Source organism: Rosa rugosa, chromosome 4, assembly GCF_958449725.1.
Source record: "Rosa rugosa chromosome 4, drRosRugo1.1, whole genome shotgun sequence".
Classification (NCBI taxonomy): Eukaryota; Viridiplantae; Streptophyta; class Magnoliopsida; order Rosales; family Rosaceae; genus Rosa; species Rosa rugosa.
The window spans coordinates 16720587-16730920 of NC_084823.1; the positions used below are offsets into that span (position 1 = coordinate 16720587).

At 36.7% G+C, this 10334-nt stretch overlaps 1 long non-coding RNA gene and 1 pseudogene across 1 annotated transcript; both read left to right on the top strand.

Annotated features, from left to right (window-relative positions):
* Positions 1–10119, top strand: LOC133744427 (stemmadenine O-acetyltransferase-like; annotated as a pseudogene).
* Positions 3140–4572, top strand: LOC133742739 (uncharacterized). Its single transcript, XR_009862701.1, has 3 exons — positions 3140–3417; positions 3891–3922; positions 4328–4572. It is a non-coding gene; the product is annotated as an uncharacterized LOC133742739 (long non-coding RNA).
* Positions 10120–10334: the final 215 nt, after the last annotated feature.

Below are 10334 nucleotides of genomic sequence, written 5' to 3' on the forward strand. Positions count from 1 at the left end.
TGCATTTTGGTGTTGATAAATTAGCTCATAACATCTAATTGGTTAAATTTGTGTCTGTTAGATAAGAATGCTTTGCAATTTGATGGGATATTGATTAATCTAGAGTTTTCTATTGCAATATGGTTTAGATTGGATATCTCTTGATTCTCTCCATCATGGTTTCATAGAAGCCATGCCTTTCCTTCTTGAAAAAAATTCATTTCAGCTTCCAATTTCAGTTATTCAAATCTTAGGATATTAGGTAAAACTACATATGTGCTTTCTCTAAACTTGCTCATTTATAACTTGGTCATAGAAGCTTAAGTGTTCTCTGTTGTTTATTTCTAGAGGAAATGAGATCAGGAAAGACTCCAAGCTGCTTTCTTGCCTCATTTTGATGATGTTATATAAAAAATAACAAACATGTGGGTAGGTAACAATCATTACTCTTCTCTCCCAGAGTAAAACTAAATAGATCATGTACTTTTCTCTCCCAAATATCTTACCTTAGCTCTAGGTTTAATTCTGCATTTTATATCCCTCTGTACATATTGTTTCTGATCACAGTAAGATCTAATATTGCATAGTCTTGTCAAAATTAGATTGCTGGTCTGAAATCAGTTATGATTATGTAGGTTTGCTTGATACTTTTATGTGATCTTTATGGTACTCTTACAATTACACAAGCTGTTATTTTCTGCAACACAAAAAAGGTAAAGGTATATGCTTCTATTGTTGTTTTGTTCTGATCTGAATTGAATTGTTCCTTGTCGGTTGTTTGGTTATGGTCTATTAGTCAGTAGAACAGTAATGTGGAAATATGCTCATCTTCGGAGTCATGCTTATACCATGGACACCATTGCTGTTGTTGTTTATTTCTAGTACTGTTTTTTTTTTCCTTTCATTTTTGTTACTGTTGGAAAATGTATTCCTTTTTCCTGCTCATATTGTCTTGTGGTTTTTGACATTTTATTTGATTATTGTATATTTAGTTACCTCGCCTTGTTTTCACCTATAACATTATTCTTCTGCAGATACATGTTTAAGTGTCTTTCAAGCTCCACTTGATCCAAGCATTGCCTTGGGAGGATTCTCCGGAAACTACTACTATGAGGTAATTCTATGATATCTGTCTGTATGCTAATTCTATAATGATCTTCAAATTTCAGGCTTCTGCATTCATAGTCACCTACTCAATTAATAATGCAGTTGATAATGTAGGAAATGAGAATGGGAATGCACTGGCTTGGGAGAAGGCTGTTATTCAGTTAGCAAAGGTTTAAACACTGTGCAATGCACATCCTGCATTGCATTGTTGCTGTTTCCTGTGGGCATTTCAGATTTTATGCAAATATGGAGCAAATATATCGATTTTCGTAAACTTTTATGCTAATGATACTTGATATTGAGATCTGGAGCAAATATGTTTATAGGAAAAACTGCTGGTGCTGTCTTGGAACTGAGTCTCTCATTTTCAGCCGAAAGCTCAATTGAGGAAGAGTTAAAAAGAGAAAGTACTGCTGATGTTACAACCATAATAGTAAGTCCCAGACTTCGATGTTTTTACTCAAGCAATATGCAAGAGATAAATGTCTTCATGATATCTTGACCATACTGCAAACTTTACTATACTTGACCTTATACTGAAATAGGCATTTTAATTCTTCTTGTCCTATATCATATCAGGTAACCTATCTGGTAATGTTCCTTTATATATCTCTGACATTAGGAGATGCAACTCAAATATCTTCTTTTTACCTCCCGTCTAAGGTACGATCTTAACCTTCACTTAAGTATCTTCTATTCCTTATATAGATCAATTCCCTTGCTGATGTCACAAATGATTCTTTTCTGGGCTGAACCACGAACATGATGAAGTGTGGTTTTTACTCATCCATCATTTCTCATGATTTATTATTACAATCTCGTTCCTCTGGTCCTTCTTTACATGTCTAAAGGTGAAGCCAAAGCAATGTTTTCAAGGTACGAAGGGTTTCTTGGAGCATTGGGTGCATTCATGAGCTATGAAAAGCATGGCTTTGATAACTTGATGGTCTATCAGTTAGTGCAACAATCCCCAATCGGTGGATTCCATGGAGGAGATAAAACTCATGGTCCTGCAAACTTGGAATTGAATGATAACCCAAGCATAAATTGCAGTATATACTTGTCTTAGAATTTGCATTAGCTTTTCCTCCAGGCTCGACACAATGCTTAGAGGCAATTCTATACTATATATGAGCACATCAACCTAGAAAATCTAGATTTTGTACTGTATTTTGGAGATAGCAACTATGTAACTGTGTCCTTATTCAATAAAGTGAATTACTTATTGTTTATGTGTCATTATTTCACAAATATTTGTCGTGTTAACAATCTCAAACGACAGTAAATTGTTGTTGTAATGAAACTACCATAACAGAAAGAATATGATATCTATTGTCTTAACCATTTATCAACATCACATAAGTACATTTTCAAAACCTTTCAAACAACACTTAATTGTCATCTGAACGTACCCTAGAACGACACATAATTGTGGTCTGAAAAACTTTACGACCATAGATAAATGTTGTTTAAAGTCAATTTACACAACATTCAATTGTTGTTGTATGGCAGAAGACACTACATATGAGCCTTCATATTTCTTACTTAAGGGCATTCACACAACACAAATCTGTCTTGCAAATATGCTTTACACAATAGAATTTACATAAGACTGTGGTTGTTTTGTTTTTCATACAACACAAAACTGTTGTGTTACAGCTTTTAAAGATACAAATTACATTGGTCCCGAAATGTAAAACTCATCAGACAACACAAGACTTTTATTTGTTTATGTCGTCTGATTTTTCAGACGACAGAAGTGTTCTGTCGTCTGATACCCCCAAGACACGACACCGTACTAGACGACATATTTTGGTTCGTTCAGATGACAGAACTGTTCTGTCGTCTGAAGGCCTTTTTGGCATAGTGGTTGTTAACATTAGTTAGCTGTGTCACAATGTGGAATGTCAAAGGAAAGGCACTGAAAGTGGAACGAGGTGTAAAGAACCTCAATGGAGGTGGGTAATTTGGGGCAAATATATATGTAAGGTGTGAATTCGCATATTACTAATTAGTTTTCTCAGCAAATGTGCTTTGTTTAAATTTGTTTTCATTAATAGTCCTAGTTTGAATTGGTCAGATCTGATAATAAGGATCAGAGAACTTGGGTATTCCAAGTACCTGGAATAAATAGTGGTGTAGTCTTCTGCAAGAGCAATTTCAAGCTGAATTTGATAAATTGATTGTTTTAGTGTAGATGTTGGTTGTAATTTTCGATTTGTTATATACTTAGATGGATATTTCAGTGAACTTTTGGTTTATTTTTATTAGGTCCTGTGGCGGTGACGGCGGCTCTGGCAAAGATAGAGTTGATGCACTCGATATATTATTGTAAGCGCTATAATATTCTCATGTTCCTTCCTTTGTTTTTTATTTTTTAATTATGAATTGAGGTATTGGATGTGCATGAAACAGTATGGAGGTCTATTAAGTTAAATGGACCTAACATTAAATATTTCCAGTAGATCATATTGTGCGAATTCAATTCTTTTATGTGGTTTTGGAAAAAAACCATGGGAATATAGGAATATTCATTTGGAAATGTGTTACATTGTAGATGCATATATAATGTGTATGGGAAGGGTAATGCACCTGATCGGCATAGGTTTTTTTTATATTTTACACTGTCCTTTGCTAATCCTTTCCTTTATGTCCAGGTAATTGCTCTTCTTTTTGTTGAAATTTATTGGCTGTTGTGCAGATACTATGACTTGATTAATCCTTTATGTTCAGATACTATGACTTGATTTAATCCTATAAAGTATCTGCACTAATTGAAATCATGAGATTGTACATTTCAACAGGAACATCTTACAAGTATCCAGCTGCACAAATGGTATTGTTGTTATAGCTTTTTTGTTTTTTTTTTTTCCATTTTTTCTTTTTGTATGAGATTGGAAGGTTTCTATTATTCAATAGACTAGATTACATTCCAAGCCAAATCTAAATATCAATGTCTAAGTATTTGCAGTGTAGCAAACTACTAACTGCATTTTTCAGAAACTTTCATAAGAGCAACATTTTTCTAGTATATATTTGTGTATAAAAGGAAAGCAGAATCTTGTTTCACTTCTCCTGGGATACTTTGACTTATTAATTAAGGATGATGTCAAAGCGTGACTATATTGTTATGTTTTGAAAGATCACCTGTCTTCCAAACTGGGGTTTGCATTACCAGATGTAAATATAAGTCTTTTTATTTTGTCTTTCTCTGAAGCTTGTTAATGTGTCATTTTGTCAGGTTGCTCTTGGGTAGTGTGGCTTTTGATGCTGGAGCATTGTATGCAACTTCGTGAAACAAGTTGATGTGGTGGCAGAAGCAGAAGAAAAAAAGAGGAGTAGCAAGAGCAAGCATTAGTCGTGGTCGAAGTGGGCAAGCAATCATAAATACTCCAATAATCACTGATCCATTTCTAGCACACTAATGTTTTTGTCCTTGATGCAATGTTAAACAATAAATTGTCACCGATTCATGATTTTGTGAAACAATGACCAATACGAATTGTATCTTGGTGGATCCAATGTATTTTGAAGTTTAAAATATTGGTTGGGTTACTATTAGTTCATTTGATTGTTTGCATCAAATTTTATTTCCATTTGATCACTACTGTTCATTAGGAAAAATGGATGTTTAAATTATCATACAACAGATTTCTCATATATCAGACAATGGTTTTTTCAAAAAATAAGTCTTCTAATTTACTCTCACACAACAGAAAACACTAGAACTCTGTTGTCTAACAAGCTTAACAAACAACAGATTTAAACAAGTTCTATTGTCTGAAGGCAGTGTTTCAACTGCTGCGCAGCAGCACCTGGCATCTGCCGAGCCATCACACAACAGTTATAACACATAATCGTTGCCTGTGTGTTTCTCAGACAACTGTGTTCCACCGTTGTCTGAATTTTCAACAGACAACAGCTCGCTCTACAACAGTGGCACTCCAAATCACACAACAGTTTTCTCCCGTTGTCTGATAAGGTTTTTGGCATAGTGTTAGATGCTTCTAACTAATTTACCAAATAAGCATTATTCTGATCAACTATGGTCTTTCTTTTCCGTTGATCTTTCCTTAAGATTTATGAAAAAATAAGGGAAAATTTCGCAAACAGTACACCAAGTAAAGGCCACTAATAATTCTTATACACAAAGTTTCAAACCAAACATTTCGGTACACGAAATCTGAAACTCGACCCACTATCAGTACACGATGTCAATTTTTGACACCAAAATGTCCATTATGCCCTCAGTTCTTTTTTTTTTTAATAATTTTTTTTTCTGTTTTTTTTTTTTCCTTCGTTTTTATCTCTTTCTTCTTCCTTCTTCCGGGCTCACTCCCTCACTCGATCTTTCGTCGTCAGGAACGGCTCTGTTCCCGTCAAGGCCTTCGGCTCCGGGACCTCAATCTGGCTGAGCCCCGGCCCATGAGCTTCAGTTCAACAACTGCGAGAGAGCCAAAGAGGCCCAAATCCACGGGATCAAGACCTTGATCTGCATCCCAACTTCCGACGGTGTTCTTGAAATGGGTTCCTAATAAAAGTAAATTCCAATCTCAATTTCCTTTTACACGTTATCAACACGCTCAGAGTAAATAAGCCCTCAAAACCCTAGAGAAGTTTTTTTCTTTTTCTGCCGCCACCAATAAAAAAAAAAATATTCTCCCTAGGCCGGCCAAGCACCACAGTGCCCAGCCCCGTCTGCGCCTCCCCTCCCCAGTCCAGACCGGCTTCCTTCCGGCCTGTAACGCAGCCCACACGGGCCTAGCCTTGCGCGGCCTCCAGCCACCAGCAGCACGCCTTCGACGTACTGCAGCAGCCCCAACATCCTTGCAGCCCGCGTCTGCTCACCCGCCTATGCAGATCCCACCTGCAGCGCACGGCTCCTGCATCCCAGCACTACCGCCGGCCAAACCCACGGGCCTCACCTCACCGGTCTCATCTCACCGTCCAGACCGGCCACACCTCACCAGTTTCACCTCACCGGCCAGACCTCCAGATCCTCCTTCCGGCCTCCTCCCTTCCAGCCCACCTGCTACGCAGAAGAACAGAGCAGAGAACCAGAAATCGCGAAGAAGAAGAGAGGAAGAAAAGAAAAAAAAAACAGAAGAGAGAAACCGGAAAGAAAAAGACGCGGAGAAGAAGAGAAGAAGAAAGAGATAAAAACGAAGGAAAAAAAAATAATAACAGAAAAAAAAAATTATTAAAAAAAAAAATAACTGAGGGCATAATGGACATTTTGGTGTCAAAAATTGACGTCGTGTACTGATAGTAGGTCGAGTTTCAGATTTCGTGTACCAAAATGTTTGGTTTGAAACTTTGTGTATAAGAATTATTAGTGGCCTTTACTTGGTGTACTGTTTGCGAAATTTTCCCAAAAAATAAATAAAGAAATCTCTTTTTAAAATCTAATTTATGTAATTGTAACCAAAAAACATAATTATATGGCCAGCTTGGTTATACTGATTATTCTAAACGTCAACATGTTCCCATGTTCCCAAGTTGACTTCCTATTATTTTTATTTTGAATCTGACATTACTTTCAATTTTAAATCGAGTATAATTTTAAAAAAATAAGACATAATTATCAAAATACACCCTAAATTTGGTAATAATTGTGAATTTACATCTCCAACTTGCAACTTGTGGATCTGAAATCTGAAGATGGGTTTTCATGGCCTAAGGTCTTACTGTTTTCATGACAAAGTTGCAGCCGAGTCTTTTTGTAGACCATATTCTTAGCACCCAAGATGGGTCTTTGTATAGACTCGATCTCGACCTTTTTTTAGCACTGTCAAGGGTTTAGATGCTTCTAACTAATTTACCAAATAAGCATTATTTTGATCGACTATGGTCTTTCTTTTCCGTTGATCTTTCCTTAAGATTTATGAAAAAATAAATAAAGGAATCTCTTTTTAAAATCTAATTTATGTAATCAAAAAACATAATTATATGGCCAGCCTTCTAAACGTGTTAAGTTGACTTCCTATTATTTTTATTTTGAATCTGACATTACTTTCAATTTTAAATCGAGTATAATTTAAAAAAATAAGACATAATTATCAAAATACACCCTAAATTTGGTAATAGTTGTCAATTTATATCTCCAACTTGCAATTGCGAAAATTAGCTCCCTGAACTTGGCAAAAACTGCCAATCCGCATCCCCTGTCAAGTTCATCGTTTTCCATCTAAATATGAGGGGTAATATGGTCATTTTGTATTTATTTCTTTGAATAATAAAAATAAATAAAAAATTCTTTAGAGGGAGATTCATGCCCTTCCATGTACTTATTTTAAATCTGATATTACTTTCACGGTTAGAGTGTATTTTGACAATTAAAATTTACTTAATTAACCCATTCAAAGTACCCAGAAATGCTCCTTTTAATCTAGCGTGCAAGTCAAAATTTTTTTTTTTTTTTTTAACCACGACAAGTGATTTAGTGGATGCATTTGATCCTCCTATAGGAATGTTCAAGATGTGAAACCTAAACATTCTGCGTTCAAACACTGGGTTGTTTTGGTGTTATTTACTAAATAATAAATATGGCCAGGGGAGGGGCTGCAATGCCCTATTGGCTGTAATCCTAAGAGGCTTTGGGATACCACGAACAATCCGAAAGAAGGGTGTCAAAAAAAAAAAACTAGTTTTGTTTTTTTATTTTTTTGCAAGTCTATATGCTTGTCTTGCTCTTAATAGCTCTCAATCTCATTGAGGACACTGTTAACGGTGCATAAGGACACATATCCCACCGCGTCACCATTGTATCCCCACTGCATCCGATCCCATTACGAATGTTGTTTCAATTTCGGATTAGATTCTTCTTTTGAATTCATTCAATCAAAATAAGTTTAAGTGAAACAACATTCGTAATGGGACAAACTTGATCATACAATTATCTTACTATGCAGATTGGATTGTGACAAGTTGTGACAAACTTGATCATTTCAATAATTTCGTTCGGGATTACTCTAAACGCAAGTTTGTCAGAAGATCACCAACTATATTATTAGGGGGTACATTAAAAAGTATCAAAGTATAAAATGACTATATAGATCCCAAGCAATCAAATGACTATATTATTGCAAGCTATTAACCGCCTGAATCATACAAGATGAGTCATTCTCAAAACAAACTCGAGCAAACCTACGATCAAGATCAACTTCACCAGTTCAAGTTTAGAGACATGTTCAGGTAATTTCTAAACTACACTAGAAGTGTTCTAAACTTTTTTTTTTGCTAAACTTGCTTAACGTACAATTAATTCTCATGTGAATTATAATTATCACTTTTTTCCGACCATGTGTCTGCAAATTTTGAACTATATTACTATATAGTACCTCCCCACCAATGCATTGACGAATGAAAAAAAAATTGTACTGCCCAATACTTCATCAACCGCCAAATTATCGTCATGGTCATGATGTATTGCAAACTAGATTCAGATGCAATGAACATTAAACAATGACTTGATTATGTATATAAATTGGTTCACGTACAGTAGGGTAAATTACTAACTCCATAACCACACTCAGATATATAACTTTTAATACTCAATCGAGTTCATTAGAAGGTCGACTCAGCAAACCGGAATGACGCTTGAAGTTGAAGTAGTCTCCAAGGAGATTATCAAACCATCTTCTCCAACCCCTGACCATCTTCGCCGTCACCGGTTTTCCTTTCTCGATCAAATCACAGCTCCCAAAATGTATAATTCTTTGATCCTCTTTTTTGAATTTAATGGCAAAACACAACCCAACATCACTGAAATTTCCAACCACCTTAAGAAGTCGTTAGCCGATCGACGTCTTAACGCTCTTTTATCCCCTAGCAGGACGAGCCCATGACAACCTGTCTATAGACTGCAACGACCAGGGCATTCCTTACCTTGAAGCTCACGTCAGCAACTGCAAGCTCGCCGACATTCTTTGCAATCCTATCCCCGACGAACTCACTAAATTGGTTCCATTTGAACTTAATGACAGTGGTAATAAAATTCCGTTTGGTGTCCAGCTCAACGTCTTTGAATGTGGAGGGTTTTCTATTGGTCAATGTGTTTCTCACAAGATTGCAGATGGATTATCTACTCTCATGTTCAGCAAAGCGTGGGCAGCCACTGCCCGACGCGCCCTCGGAGATCACCAAGCCGAAATACACCGCCCAGAATTCATTTCCGCCACACTCTTCCCACCGAAGTTGTTTGCAGAGACAAGTATTGGTCTCGCAAAGAATAAATTAGTGACAAAGAGGTTTGTGTTTGATGCCTCTAACATAGAGCAGCTTAGAGCAAAATATGTGGAACTCGAACGCCCAACGCGCATCGAGACCTTGACTGCTTTCATTTGGAGCCGTTTTGTGGCCGTTACCAAGAATGATGATATTCATGACCATCAGAAGTTGCACAACGTGAGCCAGGTTGTGAACCTGCGTCGCAGGTTTGATCCACCTTTGCCGCCACACACTTATGGAAATCTAATCAGTCTTGCCGATTCAAGTCCTTCGTTGTTGAATACTAGGGAAGAATGTTATGGCCTTGCAAGGCAGGTTCGAGAAGCAATAAAAAAGATTGATAAGGGCTACATCAAAAAACTACAACAGGGTCATGATGATCACGGGAGTAGTGATGGTGTTACATCTGTCTTTACTAGTTTGTGTAATTTTCCGTTGTATGATAATGATTTTGGTTGGGGAAAACCATCTTGGGTGTCGGTGGGGATGCCAGGACTCGACTTCAACAACGTAGTTATTTTCACTGACACCAGAGATGCGAATGGAATAGAGGCATCCATTACCTCAGCCAAGGAGGTCTTGACTAATCTTGAAAGCGACACCGAGTTCCTCAAACGGGTGCGCCCGAGTTGGGTCAGTTCTAGCCTAAGATTAACCCCTAAGTCGACCACAGCTGCAAACATCAACACTCGTAACAGGGTGAATATGATCAAGAAACCAAGTGCACAGACGAAACCAGTTACATGGGGGTCGGGTTCGGTAAAATTATTTGGTTTAGGTCTCAAGGTGTTAAAAAAGAGATAGATGTGAAACTGAGGGAGTTTAAGTACATTTTCTCTTTAAGTACTTTTCCTTTATAAATTGCAGGTCCGGAGCTCGACTGACAGACCAACTGTTATGTTTTCTTATGTTGTTTTTTTATTTGTTGTATTTTTATTATTATTTTTATTTATCTACCTATGTATCTTACTATCAATATATCTATATTTCTACCAATCTATCTATCCATGTATCTATCT